Source organism: Triturus cristatus, chromosome 12 (assembly GCF_964204655.1).
Source record: "Triturus cristatus chromosome 12, aTriCri1.1, whole genome shotgun sequence".
Lineage (NCBI taxonomy): Eukaryota > Metazoa > Chordata > Amphibia > Caudata > Salamandridae > Triturus > Triturus cristatus.
This window is the reverse complement of record NC_140595.1, coordinates 703138111-703147993: the sequence shown is the minus strand read 5'-3', so window position 1 is coordinate 703147993 and position 9883 is coordinate 703138111.

Genomic DNA, 9883 nt, shown 5'->3' with positions numbered 1-9883 from the left:
TTCATATTTATTTCTGACCTAGAGAAAGCTATCGTTGTTTTGCTTCACAAGTATATATATTTTTAAACTTCAATAAAAAATAAATCCATATTTACATACACAGAGGGACGCTGGGACAGTTCTCTTCTTCGTGCTGCTTCCACCAATCACAGCATAAAGCAGAGGGGCAGTGAGTCGTCCCGCTTCAGCCTTTGGCTGTCTCGTACTGAGTGACAGAATAATAATTTTCCTGACCACTTGTGCACATTCCCATAATAGAACTTCACTTTAGGGTTAGGGCGGATGGGACAATTGTGTCCTATGCCACCGTTTTATTCTCCATTCTTTTTTTTTTTACAATATCTTTTGAGGTTACAATAATTCAAATCTAATAGCACCTTTTTATGCCATTAAGAATTATATTTTCATGCCATGTACTATAATTCCTTTCTACGTACAGCTACCTCATCAGAAGCACCCACACAGTTCTGTTTACATTATGTATGCGTGGTTGTTTTTTTTTCTATGTACACTGTAAAATGCAATCATATGTCTGTTGTGCGTATTTTTCAGCTTCTGTTTCTTTCTTTCTTTTCATGGCGCACCCTTGCAATAATTAAATCACTGTGGCTCCATCTTGCTAAGGTCAGGTCTATTGGTTTTGCTATTACGTGGCTGAGGCCCTGGGGCCCCTACCACTCTTCAAGGGCGAAAGTCCGGAGTTTCACACCCTGGCTTCAGCCTCGCCCCTGCACCGCGCGCCTCTTTCCTTTCACACGGAGCACGCGCTTCCTGGGTCACTGGTCGGTGCAGACCCGCTAGAGGTATTGGTGTTCAAGAGATGGGCGCGTGCACTCCGCAGTACGAGTCTCTTTATGGCCTCCTGACCAATAAAAGATGAGGACGCTCCCAGGAGATTAAAGGGTAGCGCCTCACACAACTACCAAAAGAGGCCAAGTTCCCACGACAACACCAGGCCCACCACTGTGTCATCTGTGCAGACCAAATGCCAAAGCTTCCCACGGTAGCAACAGGGGTCGGTATGAGCCCTATAGACTGTGTGATCTGAGGCAGATCTGACGCACAACGCCATCCCACGGCAGCAACAGGCCCATAAACCAAAGGGGATTCATGATCAGGGGCGGAATAGTTGCAAACATTTCCCACTACAAGAGGGTACTGGGAACCTAGAAGCAGCATAGGTGCGAGCGCAGTGAGTCTGACCACTATAGCAGGAAGGGTCCTCCCCCCAAAAAAATGTGGGGCGAAATGGCAAAAAGGGTGCATTCTAGAACACATTTTTCATTATATATTCAACTGTATTCGTTTTTAAAGCATAGTAACGAATGACCTTACAGTGAACCAGGATACAGCAATCTTTATTGGGGCGCTTCCATTTTTCCCACACTATCACCCTCCAACAGTGCCACTGATCTCGCCATAGCCCCTCTCTCACATGTATTTAATTTGTTTTATAGTGCCTTTCATACCAGTGCAGGGTGTCGGAGAGACAATGAATCATACATGTGTAAATCAGTGTTTAGAAAATGTTACATAACGCAAATGGGAGAACAAGGTGTAGGATTCACAAGTCAACCACACTGGTAGGCATTTTTAGGTCTCGCCTGACCCAGCGCATGCGCTGGTCTGGCAAGACATTTTGTGAGGGCTCCAAAAAGTGCTACCAGGACAGCCTAGACCTACAGTGCATGTGCGCGGGCGCGCGTCGCGCTTTACCGCTATATGTCGCTCTTTACCGCTATTACTTTCACTTTCGCGGCCGCACGGCCGCTTTGATGTTTGATCGTGATCACTTTCGCGGCCGCAAGGCCGCTTTGATGTTCTCCGTGAGGCTTCAATAGATTGCAGGAGTTAAAACAAGCATTGGCATAGCCAATAGGTCTCGCTTTTGGGACCTTATAAGTGTTTAGTTATGCAACTGTTGCATGGCTAAACACTTATAAGGTCCCAAAGGCGAGACCTATTGGCTATGCCAATGCTTGTTTTAAGAGTGCTTGGTATGGGGAAGCACAAACTCAGGATTCAGAACATAACAGTGGTTAGGACTGACCTTACTAACAAGAATTTATTTCTACCCAAACAAACCCTTCTCGCAGAACTATGATTGTAAAAGACTCAGGAAAAAAACCTTAACTTTCTAACCTAGATAATGATTTTAATTGATGAACGGAACAGTAAAAAACAGAATCTGTTACAAAATCAGTAACCCACTGAGCTCTGCACACACTTTAACCCTCTGCGCTACCTCAGATGAGTCAAAACTGCCATTAGGCATAACTCCAATCTCTATCCAGCAGGAACATTAATCACCAGAGTGATCTTGGCACTTTCATTGTTGCCTGAAAACTGTTGTAAATACAAGGAACTCTGCAGTACCTTTAAAACGACTGCACTTCTACTAAACGGGAAACCAGTACCAAGTCCAGCCTCCACCCTTTCAGCCTCCCGGGGTAATTCCCGAGGCCTGGTACAGCCAGTCCGGCCTTGATTGTATTTATATAGCGCTTAGGACCCCTGACGAGCTATTGAAATTATAGCACACACGGACATAGGGCTGGTACAGTATGCAGGTGCATGAGCTTCCAATGTACACAAAACAGGTACAGCAATACATCAGCGGTACAATCCTCCTCACACACAAGGCTCATAATAAGCAGCGCACAAGTGGGTTCACTGCCTTGGGCAGTCCAGGAAACCTAAAAAGAATCAGCCCATCTTTTCTTTTTTCTTTTATGACTATAATACTTTCGGCTATGTGACAGCTTGTGTACAGAATGGCGAACATTTGCTATGATTAGGGTGACCAGATTGTCAACAAAAAAAAAAACGACCAGGTCATAGACAAAGAAGTAGGACTACAGGTGGCAGCATCCTTCGACATAAAAGTAGGACAGTTAACAGCTGTCATAGACATAGAAAAAGGACTACAATGACAGTCTTCTACAGTCACAGATGAAGAATTACAAATTAGGGGTCTTTTATTGGCTGTAAACATAGTCCCATTTCAACAGCCTTTGCCTCAACATTTGCTATACTTGGTGACCACCCTTGCCTTGAAACTCCAGGTATGTGTTCTTATTAAATAAGTCAATATACATATGCTGTTGTCATCAAAATCAGGTACAGCTATTTGTAGAATACTCCTCCCCGCAAAGCACTCCCTCTACAGTCAGCACGGTTAACTGACATATAAATAATTTTTGCTTCAGTAAAAAAGTTCACATTTCCAAGACATTGATTGAAGAATATATACACCGGGTTAAAGTCCATAAAGTAGGACCAAACTGAAAGATAGCTTAAAATGCTGTTTGATGCACAAGGCCTATTAATGCATTGCACAGTACTTATCTAAGGAATGGATTTGCTGCAGCACCTTTTTGTTTTGCAGCAACCGATCGTGGAACTCACTGCAGCTTGGTTCAAAGTTGACCCTGTTGATCAGCAACTCTTTCAGAGACCTCCAGCTCCCTTCAGTTTCTTTAATGAGTCCACGTATTATTCATAATGGAAACAATTCTTTCCACTGGAGCATTAGTTCCAGGCAGACATAACGCAAAATGGACCATCAAGCCAATATTCTTGAATGTAATATTATGATTTTGGTAAAGGGTGAATATCGCCACCCACCGTTCCTCTGCAGTCTTCTTCTGATCATTGCATTCAGCGAGTCTATCTGCTGTGTATTTTCATATACAAGGGATTTCGTCAAAAGCTCCATTTCATCCACCTCAAATGTGCTTGATACAGATTTTAGAAATAGCAGAGACATTTCAACATTAAGGGACCTCCCGAGGGAGGATGTGGCACATACGACGGATGTGCTGCCGAGGGGAGGAAGAGATCGTCTCTTGCGCTCCCCCCGGCTTTTAAGGTCTCCACGGGTCGCCCACGCCCCCGGAAGTGATCAGATCGCTTCCGGGGCGCGGGGGAGCCTCCCCTGACCCGGAAGTGATGCAATTACTTCCGGGGCAGGTCCCCTACCGCAGGCAGGGACAGTGAAAGGGGCACAGGTTCCGGGGGCACGGCCGACCCCCATAATGGCGGCGGGGCCTATGCTGGCCCCGCCTTCCTCTATGGTGTGGTACGGCCTACCGCCCCCTCCTCCCCTGACTGTGACATAAAACCAATATAACATTTTGTTTGGAATAGGGGGTCGTTGACCCCCGATCGTATTTATTAACAAACAAAACAAGTTATATTCATAATTACAATACGCAGAAATGACAAGACAGGATTCGGTACATTTGTTTCCATCCTAGCTTTAACAAAACTCTAATACATAAATGTTCCTATCCTAGTCTAAAACATTACTGATCATATTTCTGCGTATTCCGCTGGGCCTACGGCAAGGTCAAAACGCTGGCCCCTCCCTCTTTACGCCGAATTGTCTTGCGCACCCCAACCGGGACGCGCATGCGCAGGAGGCCCAGCTGACCCGGAAGTACTTACCCCCAGGCAACCCCCAAACGTTCAGGACTTACTCCATAAAGGGGCCATGCAGACAGCGCAGCTTACTTACGCCCGCGTGCGGGGTGGCCAACCAGCCAATGGAAAGCGTAACCCCCCCTTTGCCCCCGCACCGTTCCAACCAACCGGTTGTAACTGCCCCTGGAGTCTGGAGAGAGCCAAATGTCCCTCCCCTCTGGGCGCCCCACGTAATAGGACGCCCCAAAAGATAGTCTGTTCAACCTATGACCTTACCGCACAGGCCTGCATAGTAGACCGACTATCAGGCCCCCCCCCCCAAAACCCCAGATGATACTTACCAGCGAAAACCCTCTAGGCACGCTAAGATGTTACCCAGGAATAACTCATTACCCAAGCGTGACAGGTGCATCCCGTCTTGCACATAGCACGTGTCCCCTTTAATGCATCCATGCGCGATTACCTGCAATCTGGGAGTCCTAAACAGTTTGTCTATGTTGTTATTGATCCTTCGGGTAGAGTGATTGAGAGCCTTCACAGATACCCCCCCACGCCACTGAAGTCTTGGTATCATGTGTGACCACACAATAACCATCTCAGGGCAGCGCTTGGCCAGCCATGCCGAATCTGACAGCACCGTTTCTAACAGGACCCTCCGATTGAGATGCACCAAGTCATTGCCCCCCAGATGCAAAATAATAGCGTCGGGAGCGCTGTCCAAAGATGAGAGCATGTGGCCTACCCGTTCTCTACACCTGTCAAAACGCAGGCCCCCATGGCCGAAAAAGGAAAGCCTCACACCTAATTGCTTTGCGCGCGCTGCCCCATCGCCTGCACTGAAAAACTTGCCTAACCGTGACACATAGGAATGACCAAAAACACATGCATGACGTTCCCGCCGTGCCTTCAGGGAAATCCTCGCCGTCTTGACTGTGCCATGCTCTTGGTGAGGTGTCGCCGTCTCTCTTCCTGCGTGACAGGCCGAGGGAACTGGCAATAGAACGGGAGAAAAGTGCCATCAGTACCGTTAACCCACGGGTCACAACATATCAACACGCACATAACGCTTAAAACAGTTTGAGGCCCACCGCCCAATCCTACGCACAGCATCCTCCCCAAGACCTTGCGCAACCGCCTCGGTGGCGGCACCAATCCTGAAGGAATGTGTCCCAAAACTACCGGGGTCCAGTTCTGCCCTGACTATTGCCTTGTCTAAAACCCGTTTAAATTGGAATCTTGTCAATGGATCCCCTCCCGCGTGCATCAGTAAAGACCCCCCCCTCCCACTCGGCCTGTGGGGCAGGAAAGCCTCCATATGAAAAACCGGACAGCAGGGATTGCCCGGTGCCCATCTGAGAAATACTACCTGGCCTTTCCCCTGCTGATCTGTCTTTGAACGGCGGATTGTGACCTGCAATGCCCCGTTATGGAAGTGAATGTCACCCAACTGTAATCCACCCCCCAGGTCCCTTTTGTTCCTAGCCACCAATTCCCCTATTCGAAAGGCCCCATAGAAAGCCAGAGTAAAGGCTGCCCTGAATAACAGGCATTCAGAGAAATCGTCGCAAGTCTGATCTAACGCTGCCATGACTGATGTCAAGGTAGTCAAACCTATCGGGCGTCTTGTATCCAGTGTAGACCCCTGTAACCGCTGCCAACCCTTCAATGCCTTGCGCACAATGAATGACTGCGTAGGGTCCCGCCTGCCGCCCATCTGTGCAAAAAATGAAATGGCTGCAACGTGTTTCCTGGCCACCCCTGCCGACTTCCCCTCGTCCCGCAGGGCTTGCAAGTACCAGCACACCCCGGCCGAATCAGCCCAATGTGTCCCACCCTGATCTGTTAAGAAATTACAATATGCCCCAAACGCCCCTTCGTATGCTTTTCTTGTTCCTGGCGCTAGACTCACTGCCACCAAGTCTGGTAAGTGTGGGCACCAATCTGCCAGAGCTGTTCGGGAAAAGGCGTTGGGCATGGCGCTGCTCCGGGGAGATGAGCTCTGAAAACCTGCATCTTGAAACGAGATAGAGCGTCAGCAGCATGGTTCAACGCCCCCGGGACATGTTTCGCCCTAAACAACAGATTCAACTGGAGGCATCTCAATACTATCTCGTTGACCAAGCGCAAGATCATTTTACACTTTGCTGATTGTCTGTTTATGCACTCCACCACGGCCATGTTATCCGACCAGAACACTACTGCTTTGTTGCGTAGCTGCTCCGTCCAGACCCACAAAGCCACCCAAATGGGAAATAGTTCCAGAAAACCAATGTTAGCGGTGAGCCCATTGTCCACCCACCATGCTGACCAACGCTGCGCCACCCACTGAACGCCCAGAATGGCGCCAAAACCCTCACTGCCCGCGGAGTCTGTCATTAAACCCAATTCCGCGGTAGAAGTGACCGGGCCGGGCCACAGGACCGAGCCATTGAAGTCCCGCAGGAATGCCGACCAAATCCGCATGTCCTGCTTGACCTCACTGCTCAATCTGGTGTGGTGGTGCTTCTGTTTAAGGCCTGACATAACCTGTGCTATGGACCTTGAAAAGGGGCGTGCCATAGGGATAATGCGTAGTGCAAAATTTAACTGCCCTACCATCTGTTGTAGCTGGTGCAACGTTACCCTTTTAGCTTCCAGACATTGCCTCAGTGTCTCCCCAAACCTAGTCACCTTGTCAGCGGGAAGCCGTGAGCACCCCGCGACTGAGTCCAGTTCAATCCCCAAGAACTCTATAACCGGGGAGGGCCCCACAGTTTTACCTTGCGCTAGGGGTACACCAAAGCTCCTCATCAATGCACAGAACTGCTCCAGCGCCTGCCCACACCCTGCGCCCCCCGGTGGCCCCAGGAAGAGAAAGTCATCAAGGTAATGCAGCACATGCCCATGGCCTGTCACCTGTCTGAAAGCCCACTCTAAGAACGTACTAAACATTTCAAAGTAGGCGCATGACACCGAACACCCCATCAGCATGCACATGTCCATGAAAACTTGCCCCCAAACTGGAAGCCCAGGAGGTGAAAATCGCTCGGGTGCACGGGCAGGAGCCTGAAGGCAGACTCTATGTCTGATTTCGCCATCAGTGCCCCCGGCCCCAGACCCCTCAACATGTCAATAGCCTGGTCAATAGATGCATAACGCACCGAGCAGCAATCATCTTCAATGGAGTCATTCACAGACTGTCCCCGTGGCGCAGATAAATTATGAATCAGCCTAAACTCGCCAGGTTCCTTCTTTGGGACCACCCCCAGGGGGAACAAACAAAGTTATGCACGGGTATGCTGTCAAAGGGCCCTGCCACCCTACCCAGTCTACATTCCTTTCCAATCTTGGCCGCTGCCACCCCAGAATTCTGGGTGACCGATACCTGATTCCTGCAAAACGAGGGACCCACAAAATTCTCCACGGGAATTCTAAAACCGTCTCTGAAACCCCCAATTAAGGTTTTTGCTGAAGTCGCGCACCTATATCTATTTAACCAGGGCATCATGGCGTGGAGGAGGATGGGTGTCCTAGCTCTGATGGAAACCCCTTCCTTCTGGTTTCTTCCCCCCCCCTATCTCTCTGCTTCTTAAGGCACTTTGCCTCGCCATGCCCTGCGTTGCAACAGAAACTGCACGCATGTCTAAATCTGCATGTCCCTGGTGCCCTAACGCAGGAGCGCCTGTTGTAATCCCTATTTTACAGAACAAGGGAACCCAAAGGAATTAAGACAGGGACCTTGGGCAATTTCATGTTATAGAGAACAGTGGTCCCTATTCAGGAGGAATACAGTGTGATAGATAACCATACACTTAGAATAGAATGTATGTCTTTTGTCCAGCCGGACAAGAATTTATTTTCATAGTATTTTTCAAAAGTAGTATCAAATAAAACATTCAAATGACAAGTGGGCACAGCCGTGACCAACAGAACACAAGACAGAACAATGAACACAGAATTGGCCAAAAGGCAAGCCAAAATGGGTCTGTACAGTTGTTCTCAGTATAGACAGACACAAATTAATCATTTAACACCATTGCACAATGTGTTATAGCTTGAGTCTAATGCATAGGGTGTTTGGGTGTTGTAATCCCAGCAACATCCCTTCTTTCCGCCCCCCCCGCCCTGTGCAGCTGGGGGAAACGCCCGAAAGGGCTGAGGTTTCGGCAGGTCACTGGCAGCCTCAGTTGAAAGGCCGCCCACATGATCTAACCAGGATATTCCCTCCACCTGATTCCACTTTAACGTAGGATCAGAGGCCCTGATGCGCCTAAACTTCTTGTCATATTCCAACCACCCCGAGCCCCCTTTTGTCGCCTGCGCCGTGCTGATCCTAGACATATAGCAAGCCATCGCAGGTGCCTCCTCAGGGAAACGCTCTGTCACCACTGCCATGTAAATGTTGTAGGCCAGCATCCAATGCCTAAATTTCTCCTCAACCCTGTATTTCAACATTTCATTCGCCCACTCACGCGCAGGCATATAATCCTTCTTCCTCTTCATTTCTTCCCTCTCAACCTCATCTATCAAAAGTGAAAAGATATCGATATATGTCCCTTTCCAAATTTTCTCCTTAACCTCCTGCGACAGGTGGCGTGAGAGAGATTCGTAGGACGTGCGTGCCTCACCCATGCCCAGCTTTGGCAACGTCTGTGGCTTACCCTGTGAAGGTCCCGGGGTTTCCTTGGGTGCCCCGACCGCCGGCGCGTCCTTCGGCTTGGCTAGATCGATAAGCTGCTTCGCCCTTTCCAATGCGTCCGCCCCGACAACACCCGCCGCACTCACGTTCAAACCCATGCCCCCCAGCCAGGGAAGCACAGCTGCTAAACTGGAAACAAAATCGGGAGGCAGCGTTGGCACCCCCCCGGGTGCGGGGAGAAGAGGTACCGAAAGTGCAGGCACAGCCGGCGCTGGCATTGCTGGTGCGGGGGTAGGATTTGCAGGTGCGGGGGGAATAGGTAGCGAAAGATCAGGTACCGCTGGCACTGGAACTGCAGGTACCGGCCCTGCTGGCGCGGGGGTATGGATAGGGTGCGCCGGTGCTGGTTGCGGGATAACGGGCGTCGCGGGGACCAAAGGAACAGACCCACCCACTGGGTCGACAGGAGCAGGCTCGCCCCCCGGTGCATCAGGGAATGCGGGAAGTACAGGCAAAATTGGGCCCCCACCACTCCCTGGGACAACCTGCGGGACTTTCTTCGCCCTACTCTTCTTTGGCAAGGGGGGAAAAGCCTCCTTTGGTGGCAAAGCGTCCCTGCGCGACCTCCCAGATGGCCCTTCCTGCACATCCAGCCTCTCTGCCAGCTGCGCCATGGTGCTATCCATCTCCCCAATCTTTCTCATGAGCGCGTCTAAAACAGTTGCTATACCCGGGCGCCGCTCACCACGATTAGCCTTAGGGGGCATGACTAATTTCCTGCTACCTGTACCAGCTTTTACCCAAGTTTTTTGATGGAAGAAACACGCCGGCCACTTCACC